This window comes from Lolium perenne, chromosome 6, assembly GCF_019359855.2.
Source record: "Lolium perenne isolate Kyuss_39 chromosome 6, Kyuss_2.0, whole genome shotgun sequence".
Lineage (NCBI taxonomy): Eukaryota > Viridiplantae > Streptophyta > Magnoliopsida > Poales > Poaceae > Lolium > Lolium perenne.
In genome coordinates, this window is record NC_067249.2 from 171,646,031 (window position 1) to 171,658,113 (window position 12,083).

Here is a 12,083-nt window from a genome sequence, read left to right on the forward strand (position 1 = left end):
AAATCCTCCTCCTTGGCAGCAGCCAAGGAGGGGGAAACACTCATCTACACCAGCACCAACTCAAGGAAGAAGAAGGCTAAGGGGCGGCGCTCCCCCATGATGCCGGCGGCGAGGAAGGAGTCCCCCGCGCCGCCGCCGCCGCCCACGCCTCTGCCTCCCGGCGCTCCTCGCTGAGCCCTCCAACGTCTTCACCGCCATCTCCATCACCAACTTCATTGTATTCAGTGGTCCATCCTCTCACGAACCTCTGTACCGCCCTATGTAAACATGGTGTTTGATGCTATAAGTTATAATCCTATGATCTATGTCATGTTGCCATAGTTTATTTGTTCTTTGATTGATTGGTTGTTTCTCTTTGGTTCATTAGAGTTGTATGTTGATATGTTACCGTCCTTAGTGCCTATTATATTTGTGCGCGCATGGATCAAGCACCATAGGGTTGGTAGTACTTGTATACTAGAAGGGGGAAGTTCTGCCGGAGTGACAGAAACCTAAGGACGCGAACCAGATAGTTGCATGTATGGGAGTAAGAGGACCATTTACTTAAGGCTATGGTTGGGGAAACCTTAATGCTTGCTAGTATTTACGGATGTTTGCTAGCACGCCAATCATATAGTACTTGTAATCCCGGAGGGAGAGCATGTATATTTAGCCTCTCGTACATAGAAAGCTGCATCGAAGACATTGAACCCAAGATCTTCACTAATTGATCTTGGATAAAGCCACCACTATTACCACCGCCTTTCCACACTCATGGTACTGTTAGTTTAGTTTGTTTTATTGCTGCAGCACTAACATTTATTCCGTGTATTTTATTGTTCTGCAAAGTCACCTCTCATACCCGTTATTGCTCTAGTTTTATTTCCTAGATATTGCAAACGCTTAGTGTGCGTAGAGTTGTATCAGTGGTTGATAGAACTTAAGAGAATGTTTATCCTACCTTTAGCTCCTCGTTGGGTTCGACACTCTTACTTATCGAAAAGGCTACACGCGATCCCCTATACTTGTGGGTTATCACCATGTATCTTAATTTTCAGTTGAGCTCTGTACTTTAGTTCTAGTTCAATCGTAATAATTTTTTTATTCCCGCTCATTGTTTCCCGCCCTTTTCCTCTCGTGCGCCGTCGTGGCGGGAAACTTTCTCATCATGAGCGTCAGCCACGATGAAGCCACCAACTCTGGGATACAAGGGGTATATAACCAAAATTTAAACTAAAATAATCGACAACGACTTTATTGAAAATACAATTAAAATAGATAAACAACTAGTCTAGTCGATCTACTCGTCGTCAGAGGTTGTCTCGGTCCAAATGTCGTCCCACCGAGGGTCGTTGTCGGCCCAAGTTGTATTCGGGTTGTCGAGCTCGAACTCGGCGATGACCCGACGGTGGCGTGTGTTGGACCTGTGATGTGCCCTGAGGTCAGCGAAGAACGCGTCGGTGTTATCGACGTCGTTGGGGAACTGCGCCCTCCACTGGCGCATCAACTCCTCGTCGTGCTCGGCGATGTCGATCGGGCGCTGCACCTGGCAGTGGCGGCGACGGTCCTCGTCGTCGACGAGGCATGGCGTCGGCGCGAGGAACTCCGCCTCCTCTAGCGATTCGACGTCTGGGAAGTTCATGTCGTACCGTGGCCACCGAAATCTCCACGCGGCCGCGTCGTAAGCGCGCGCCGCCAGCTCCGGGGTGTTGTACGTGCCGAGGGTGAGGTGGAAGCCACTGGCGCGCATCTCGGCGTAGAACCTACCGTTCGTACGTGCTCGAACGCCACAGAAACCGGACGAGCCGCGACGGCATCCCAGAGACGAATGAGCGGAGGCGACGGCGGCGTGTGGTTCCACGCGCACGCGTCGCTTTGTAGCACGCGAAGCGATGCGGCAAGTTTGGCGATAGGAGGTGTGGGGCGGCGGCGGGGCATGGCACGTGGAAGCGGCATCTACACGTCGCATGCCGGTGGCGACGGGGCGAGGCACGTGGAAGTGGTGGCGACACGTGGCATGTGGAAGGGACACGTGTGGCACAGTGGCGGCGGTGGCGGCGGTGGCACGTGCAAGGGGCGGCGACACGTGGTGCAGAAAAGTGGTTGGGCATGACCGTGGAAGGGACATGTGTGGCACGGCGGCGGCGGTGGCTTCAAATTCAAATTTATAAGTTATTTAAATTTATATTTAAATTCATATGTAAATTATACTTTTATTACATAGAGATTTTTTTCTGAACATTTTGATATATAATAGCCCTTTTTTTATTTGAAATAAGGCGGGAACAAAAAAAATGAAAATATTTGCCTCTAGCGCCAAGGGAGCAGAACAGGCGAAAAATACTTTTGGTCCCGGTGCATCGCACAAACTGGGACCAAAGGGGGGCCTTTGGTCCCGGTTCATGCCACAAACCGGGACCAAAGGGGGGGTGCCTTTATAACTGCTCCTCCTTCGTCGCGCGCAGATCAATCACGCGCGGAGGACTGAGATATCGCCGCCAGGCTGCCCAAAATTCCGGCCCGCGCCGCCGCCGCGCGCACGCAACAGCCGCCGCCACCTCCCCGCTCATGCGCGCGCCCCGGCCTCACCTCCTCTCCTCACGGGCCCGACGCCGCCGCCGTCTCTCGCTGCCGCCCGCCCGCTCGACGCCGCCTCCTCCTCTCCGCCCGCCGACGCCGCCTCCTCCTCTCCCCCCACCGACGCCGCCTCCTCCTCGACCACCGCCGCACGACGCCGCGCGCTGCCGCCTCTCGTCGACCGCCGCCTCCTCATCTCTGCCGCGCGCGCGTCGGCCGCCGCACGCCCAGCCAGCGTCCACGCCTCAGCTTCGACCGCCACCGCCACCGCGCCTCTCCTCGCCGTCCCCTGCGTCGGTAAGTGGCGCCGGCGCCCTTCTCCTCCTCCGGCCGGCCGGCCGACCGGGCGGCCACAAATTTACCTTTTTTGTTTTTTTTTATTTGTTAGATTAATTAGCTAGTGTATAGTTCCTTAGATTAATTAGTGTATTAGTTAGAATAGTTAGTCTTAGTGCAAAAATTGTTAGTTAGTGTAGTGAAAAAATAGTTAGTTGGTGTAGTGCAAAAATAGTTAGAAATTTAGTGAAAAAATAGTTAGTTAGTGTAGTGCAACATAGTTAGTGTGTTAGTGAAAAAATAGTGAAGTTGGTTAGTGTATGGAGATTCATATATATATTGATCTCCTTTTGTATATATATGCGGAATATTTCACGTACACCCCTACTAAGATTAATTTGATCATACGATGGTTCCTATATATAACTTGCAAGTCGTTGTAGAAAGCATGGACGGACACAGAGACGAAGCCCAAAGAAAATTCATGGCTGACCTCATAGCCAACGGTACTCTGGATGATCGCGACGACGATGTTATTCCAGATGATGACGGTGACGATGTCACCGCAACTTTTTTGAATGACTCCGGTGAGGGAGCGGAGAATATTGACCGAAGAGATAATGGCTACGATGAGGAAGAAGATCCTAATGGCTCCGGTGAGGAAGAAGATCATCAGAATGGCTCCGGTGATGGAACCGTAGTTATCACCCAGGTATATAAATTAAGCCGCTGCTGACTAGATGCATTAACTAATTAAATTGTACTGACGATGAATTATTTCTTTTTTAGCCCTCCGGATCGAGCACTTCTTCTGTAATGTCGAAGAAGCGAGGCCCGGCCAAAAATTTGGATGACGGTGTTAGGCGCGACAGCGCCCATATCGCTAAGGATGGTAAACCGATTGCTCCCGAGAAGCATGCAAAGTCATTTATAGCTCAATGTGGAGTGCTTGTTAGGGACTGCATCCCGATCACCGTTCCAGATTGGAACAAGCCGAAGGGACTAGAGCTGTCTGCAGAGGAAGAAGCTCAAGGACTTTATATCGATGATGTAGCCAAAAAACAACATTCAGACCAAGCTCATGGCACATTTCAACATAGTACCTCCAGAGGGGGATGCCGATGAAAAGGCAAAGATGAAGAAGGCAGTCCGTGACTTTGCCAAGAAGAAGATGGCCGAACTATTCAAGAACCGCAAGAAAAGATTGCGCGTCCTTATCAAGAAAGACAAGACTCCGGACAGTGAGAATGTAAAAAATCACTAGAACGAATTCGTGAAGTACAGCACGGAGTCAGAAGAATTTAAGAAAAGGTCGGCAACAAATAAGGCAAATGCTGCGTTGAAGAAATATCACCAAGTTATGGGTCCATGTGGATACAGGGCTAACCGTCCTAAGTGGCAGGCAGCTGAGGCGGAACTGACCAGGAAAGGGATCAGATTAGGGACACACGGTTGGACCGAACGGTCGAAGGAGTGGTTCTACGGGATTGGGGGAAAGTTGGATCCAGAAACAGGGAAATGTATCTATAAGAAAGCTCATCTGAAGCACCCCATTTAAGCCCTGGAACAAGCACATAAGGACGTGGAGGAGGGGAGATTCCAGCCCGAAAGAGAGAACGATGAGCTGACACGCGCCCTTGGGAACAAAGAACACGTCAGACGAACACGGGGCACAGAAGGCTCCGTTCCGTGGAAGTATGGCTTTCCTGCGGAAAGGAAGAGATTTCATGATAAAATCCATGAGAGGAGAAAGGCAAGGGAAACAGACCGCATAGCGTCCTTAGAGGATTCTATGAGCACCATGAAAGCCCAATTAACCATAGTAACCCAAGTACTTATATCCCAGATGGCTCAAGGGCAGGCTGTAGATCCTGCATTGCTCGATGCTATCGTCCCGCTGCAATCTCAACACCGGAAAAGTAGCGTGGCTTCCACTCAGCAGGATAATTATGATGATGACCAGGTGGTCGAGCCTCCTCCCCCCCCCCCCCCCCCCCCGTGGATGATCTCACAAAGAGCCGTCCTTGTGAGCTGCATGTTAAAGTTTTCAACCTATCCTTCAAGGCGGCGGTCAACATTCTCTTACCTACAAGGACTTACCATTGCCGTCCGGTCCAAGATGACTGATACGTCACCAACGTATCTATAATTTCTGATGTTCCATGCTTATATTATACCAATTGCTACATGTTTTATATGCACTTTATATCATATTATGGCATTTATTGGACTAACCTATTAACAAGATGCCACGGTGCCAGTTTCTGTTTATTATGTCTCTTTATTGCAGAAAAGGCCCAAAAACCAAAGTGCTCGGAAAAATCCATAAAAATCACAGAAATTCTATTTCGCCAGAAGACTCACGGAGCCAGAAGGGCCAGGCCAGAGGAGGCCCAGGGCCTCCTCCCCATCAGCCGGCGCGACCAGGAGGGGGTTGGCGCTACCCTATGGGGTGGGCCCCTCGGGACTCCACCGATGCTTCCCTCTGGACTACTTAAAGCCTTTGACCTAAAAATGCGAGGGGGATCGACGAAATTGCCAGAAGACATCAAGAACTCCGCCGCCATCGCGAAACTCCGTCTCGGGATCAGAAACTCCGTTCTGGCACCCTGCCGGGACGGGGAATTGGAGGAGATCATCGCCATCATCGCCACCGACGCCTCTTGATACGTCCAATTTGCATCACTATTTTATATCATAATTTGCTGTTATTCATTCATATATTTCATATTTGGACACAATACTTATGTTATTTCATCTATTTTGCATGTTTCATCATTATTGGAGGATCAAGCACCGGAGCCAGGATTCTGCTGGAAAAAGCACCGTCAGAATGCAATATTTCGGAAGATCAACTGTGGAAGGAAATTATACCAAAAATCCTATTTTTCCAGATGACGAAGGAAGCCAGAAGGGGGAGCCGAGGGGACCCAAGGTGGGCCCAGACCACAAGCCGGCGCGGCCCATGGCCTGGCCGCGCCACCTGGTGAGGAGGGGGCCCCACAGCCCCTCTCGCCTCCTTTTCTTCGCGAAATCCTTCGTCCCGAAGAACTAAGCCACAGAGGGTACCTCGCGAAGAGTTACAGCTGCCTCTGCGGGGCGGAGAACACCAGAGAGAAAAGAGCTCTCCGGCGGCTGAGATCCGCCGGGGAAATTCCCTCCCGGAGGGGAAAATCGACGCCATCGTCACCGTCATCGAGCTGGACATCATCTCCATCACCATCACCATCATCTCCACCATCATCACCGCCGTCTCCACCACTGCACATCGTCACCGCCGTAGCAATTTGGGTTTGATCTTGATTGTTTGATAGGGGAAACTCTCCCGGTATTGATTTCTACTTGTTGTTGATGCTATTGAGTGAAACCGTTGAACCAAGGTTTATGTTCAGATTGTTATTCATCATCATATCACCTCTGATCATGTTCCATATGATGTCTCGTGAGTAGTTCGTTTAGTTCTTGAGGACATGGGTGAAGTCTAAATGTTAGTAGTGAACCATGGTTGAGTAATATTCAATGTTATGATATTTAAGTTGTGGTGTTATTCTTCTAGTGGTGTCATGTGAACGTCGACTACATGACACTTCACCTTCATGGGCCTAGGGGAGTGCATCTTGTATTCGTTTGCTAATTGCGGGGTTGCCGGAGTGACAGAAACCTAAACCCCCGTTGGTATATCGATGCAGGAGGGATAGCAGGATCTCAGAGTTTAAGGCTGTGGTTAGATTTATTCTTAATTACTTTCTTGTAGTTGCGGATGCTTGCAAGGGGTATAATCACAAGTTTGTATTAGTCCTAGGAAGGGCGGTACATTAGCATAGGTTCACCCACACAACACTTATCAAAACAATGAAGATTAATTAGCCGTATGTAGCGAAAGCACTAGACTAAAATCCCGTGTGTCCTCAGGAACGTTTGGTCATTATAAGTAAACAAACCGGCCTGTCCTTTGTGCTAAAAAGGATTGGGCCACTCGCTGCAATTGTTACTCTCGCACTTTACTTACTCGTACTTTATTCATCTGTTACATCAAAACCCCCTGAATACTTGTCTGTGAGCATTTACAGTGAATCCTTCATCGAAACTGCTTGTCAACACCTTCTGCTCCTCGTTGGGATCGACATTCTTACTTACCGAAGATACTACGATACACCCCCTATACTTGTGGGTCATCAAGACTATTTTCTGGCGCCGTTGCCGGGGAGTGAAGCGCTATTGGTAAGTGGAATTGGTAAGGGAAACTTTTACTGTTAGTGCTGATTTTATTTCTGCCTGCTGCTATAATTCATTATGGAGAGATCTTCTCTCGAATGTTTGTTTGGAAAATCTACTACTACTGCAAAGGTAGTGGATAAGGCGCCAGGTGAGGAAGAGATACCATACAAAATACCTATGAAAATTATTGAACGTGTAGTGGATAACCGTTATACAGGGGATGGAACTGTCCACCCTGGAGATCATTTACTGTTTTTACATGAATTATGCGGTTTATTCAAGTGTGCAGGTATTGCTATGGATGAAGTGAGGAAGAAACTATTCTCTATATCGCTGTCTGGTAAAGCGGCGCATTGGTATAAATTACTGGATAATGGGGATTCTCTTGAATGGAATGATATTTTGCCCCGGTTTTATTCTAAGTTCTATTCACCAAGTGAAATTCATAAGGATCGGAACCGCATATACAATTTTTGGCCTCATGATGGAGAGAGTATTGCCCAAGCGTGGGGGAGATTGAAGTCTTTAATGCTCAAATGCCCCATTCATGAGCTTCCTGGTAATGTTATTATTGATAATTTCTATGCAAGACTTTCTTTTGAAGACAAGACCTTGCTGGATACTTCTTGTTCTGGATCATTTACGCGCAACAAAGAAGAGTTTAAAAGGGACCTTCTTAATCGGATCCAGGAAAATACTGAAGGATGGGAGAACGACAAAGATAGAGAATCAGGTATAAATTATGATTATAAATGCATTGAAGCTTTTATGGATACTGATAAATTTTGTAATATGAGTGCTACTTATGTTCTTGATTCTCAAGTTGCTGCAAATCTTTATAAAGCTTTTGCTTCTCATTATGAATTGCCTAGGAAGAATTTTGATAAGTATCATGAACCGTATAAAGATAAAATTGATTTATCTATAAATAAATGTGTTGTAGTTGAAACTGTTGATCATGTTATTCCTGAAGCTTTTATTGAAAAAACTCCTTTCCCTGCTAAAATGAAGGAGTACTCTGTTATAAATAGTGCGGTTCATAAAAGTGAAAAGAAACCTATAGAACCTGAAGAACAAATAAAAGTTGAACCTGTTGTTGCAATAGTTAAAGATCTTGTGACTGAAATTGTGGAGGATGGTTATATTATTTTCTGTGAAGATGCTTCTAATATTGTTTCACATCCTAATAAACCCAAACAAGTTAGTGTTCCTGTGCTATCTGTTAGAATTGGTGATCATTGCTATTATGGTTTATGTGATATTGGTGCAAGTGTTAGTGCTATTCCTTATGAGCTTTACACGGAGATTATGCACGAAATTGATTCTTGTGAACTTGAAGATATTGATGTGGTTATTCAGCTGGCTAATAGAGAAACTATTTCTCCAATTGGTATTGTTCGAGATGTGGAAGTTCTATGTGGTAAGATTAAATATCCTGCCGACTTTTTGGTACTTGGTTCTGCTGCTAGTGATTATTGTCCTATCATTTTTGGTAGACCTTTTCTAAATACGTGTGGAGCTATTATAGATTGCAAGAAAGAGAAAATTTTGACTAAATTTGCTGGTGAATCTTATGAGTTTAACTTCTCTAAATTTACCAAAACTCCTTATAGAGCTGATTTGCCTAATGATGATTTTAAATTTGAAAAGTGTGCATCTATTGTTCTTGTTCCTAATAACCCTTTGCAGCAACATTTGGAGAATAGCGAGAGTGAAGTTTTTAGGAAAGAAAGAGATGAGCTTGAGGAAATTTTTCTTCGCCAACCTATTCTTAAGCATGATTTACCGGTGGAAGATCTGGGTACAACACCGCCACCAAAGGAAGATCCTATCTTTGATTTAAAACCTTTGCCTGATAATCTTAAATATGCTCATATTGATGATAAGAAAATATATCCTGTTATTATTAGTTCTAAGCTTACAGAGTTTGAAGAAGAAAGGCTATTGGAAATATTGAAGAAACACCGAGGTGCTATTGGCTACACTCTTGATGACTTGAAGGGGATTTCTCCCTCTATTTGCCAACACGCCATTAATATGGAAGATGATGCGAAGCCTGTTGTTGAACCTCAGCATCGTCTAATTCCTAAGATGAAGGATGTGGTAAGAAATGAGGTATTACGACTTCTTGAAGCTGGTATTATATATCCTATTGCTGATAGTAGATGGGTTAGTCATGTGCATTGTGTTCCTAAGAAAGGAGGAATGACTGTTGTGCCTAATGATAATGATGAGCTCATACCTCAAAGAGTAGTTGTAGGTTATAGAATTTGCATTGATTTTCGTAAAGTTAATAAAGTTACTAAGAAAGATCATTATCCTTTGCCTTTTATTGATCAAATGTTAGAGAGGTTATCCAAAAATACTCATTTTTGCTTTCTTGATGGTTATTCTGGGTTTTCACAAATTGCTGTTAAAACTAAGGATCAAGAGAAAACCACTTTCACTTGTCCCTATGGAACCTATGCTTATAGACGTATGCCTTTTGGTTTATGTAATGCTCCTGCTACTTTTCAAAGATGCATGTCTGCTATTTTTCATGGCTTTTGCGAGAGTATTGTAGAGGTATTCATGGATGATTTTTCTGTCTATGGGAATTCTTTTGATAATTGTTTGCGGAACCTTGATAAAGTTTTGCAGAGATGTGAAGAAACTAACCTTGTTCTTAATTGGGAGAAATGCCACTTTATGGTTAATGAAGGAATTGTATTGGGACATAAAATTTCCGAGAGAGGTATTGAAGTTGATAGAGCTAAAGTTGAAGCAATTGAGAAGATGCCCTATCCTAGGGATGTTAAAGGTATTCGTAGTGTTCTAGGTCATGCTGGGTTTTATAGGAGATTTATTAAAGACTTCTCCAAGATTTCAAAGCCTCTTACTAATCTTCTTTAAAAAGATGTACCTTTTGTTTTTGATGATGATTGTAAGGAAGCTTTTGAAACTCTAAAGAAAGCCTTAACAACTGCTCCTATAGTTGAACCTCCTGATTGGAACTTACCATTTGAAATTATGTGTGATGCTAGTGATTTTATTGTAGGCGCTGTTCTTGGACAGCGAGTAAATAAAAAATTGAATGTTATTCATTATGCTAGTAAAACTCTTGATGCTGCTCAAAGAAATTATGCTACTACTGAAAAAGAATTGTTAGCTGTAGTCTTTGCTTGTGATAAGTTACTATTCATACTGATCATGCTGCAATCAGATACCTTATGCAAAAGAAAGATGCTAAGCCAAGGCTTATTAGATGGGTGCTTCTGTTGCAAGAATTTGATTTACATATTGTAGATAGGAAAGGTGCTGATAATCCTGTTGCTGATAATTTGTCTAGATTGGAAAATATTTCTTATGATCCTGTTCCTGTAAATGATAGTTTTCCAAATGAACAATTGGCTGTAATAAAGGTGAGCTCGCGAGACAGTCCTTGGTATGCTGATTATGCTAACTTTATTGTTTCCAAGTACTTGCCTCCGACCTTTTCAGCTCAGCAAAGGAGGAAATTCTTTTATGACTTGAGGCATTATTTCTGGGATGACCCACACTTATATAAAGAAGGAGTGGATGGTATTCTGCGAAGATGTGTTCCCGAATATGAACAGCAGGAGATATTGAGTAAATGTCATGGGAGTGCTTATGGAGGACATCACGCCGGAGATAGAACCGCGCAAAAGGTTCTACAATCAGGTTTTTATTGGCCAACTCTCTTCAAAGATGCAAGGAAGTTTATTTTATCTTGTGATGAATGCCAAAGGGTTGGTAATATCTCCAGACGCAATGAAATGCCTATGAATTATACTCTTGTTATTGAACCATTCGACTGTTGGGGATTTGACTTCATGGGACCTTTTCCCTCTTCAGAAGGTAACACTCATATACTTGTTGCTGTTGATTATGTTACTAAATGGGTGGAAGCCATACCTACAAAAAGTGCTGATGGTGAGACCTCTTTAAGAATGCTTTTAGATATTATTTTTCCTCGATTTGGAGTTCCTAGATATATTATGACTGATGGAGGTTCTCATTTTATTCATGGTGGTTTTAGAAAAACTCTTGCTAAATATGGCATTAATCATAGAATTGCTTCTACTTATCATCCTCAAACTAGTGGGCAAGTAGAACTATCAAATAGAGAAATTAAATCTATCTTGCAAAAGACCGTTAATAAAACTAGAAAGAATTGGGCTAGTAAATTGAAGGAAGCATTATGGGCTTATAGAACTGCTTATAAAAACCCCATGGGAATGTCACCTTATAAAATGGTTTATGGGAAAGCTTGTCATTTACCCTTAGAACTAGAGCACAAAGCTTATTGGGCTGTTAGAGAATTAAATAAAGATCCTAAACTAGCTGGTAATAAGAGGTTGCTGCAATTGAGTTCTCTAGATGAATGGAGAAGTGAAGCTTATGAAAATGCTAAACTCTTTAAAGAGAAAGTTAAAAAATGGCATGATAGAAGGATTATCAAAAGAGAATTTAATATTGGGGATAAAGTCCTATTGTATCGGTCTCGTCTCAGATTCTTTGAAGGGAAATTACTCTCGAAATGGGAAGGACCATATGTTGTTGAGGAGGTGTATCGTTCAGGAGCAATAAAAATTAGCTCTCTCCAAGGCAATGTCACACAAGTGGTAAATGGACAAAGACTCAAGCATTATATCTCAGGTGATTCTTACAATGTAGATGTTGATGTTATTCGAGTGGAAACACCGGAGGCTTTCATCAAAGGACAAATTGACAAATCCGCCAACTCGACTTTGAATAGGTAACAGTACTGGTAATAAAAAGTCCGCAATTTACTTTCCGAACAATGTTTTTGCTGTTTTTGGAAAATATGAAAAATTACGAGATCGAAACGGAGTGGAAGAGACGCACGAGGGGGCGCCCCCATAGGCCGGCGCGGGCCCTACCCTGGCCGCGCCGCCCTATGAGGAGGCCGCCTCGTCGCCCCTCTCCGACTCTGGTTCGACCTGGTACTTTCCATTCGTTGTAAAAATTTATTCTATATAATCCCCCGGACCCCTGGAGGTCCGTATATC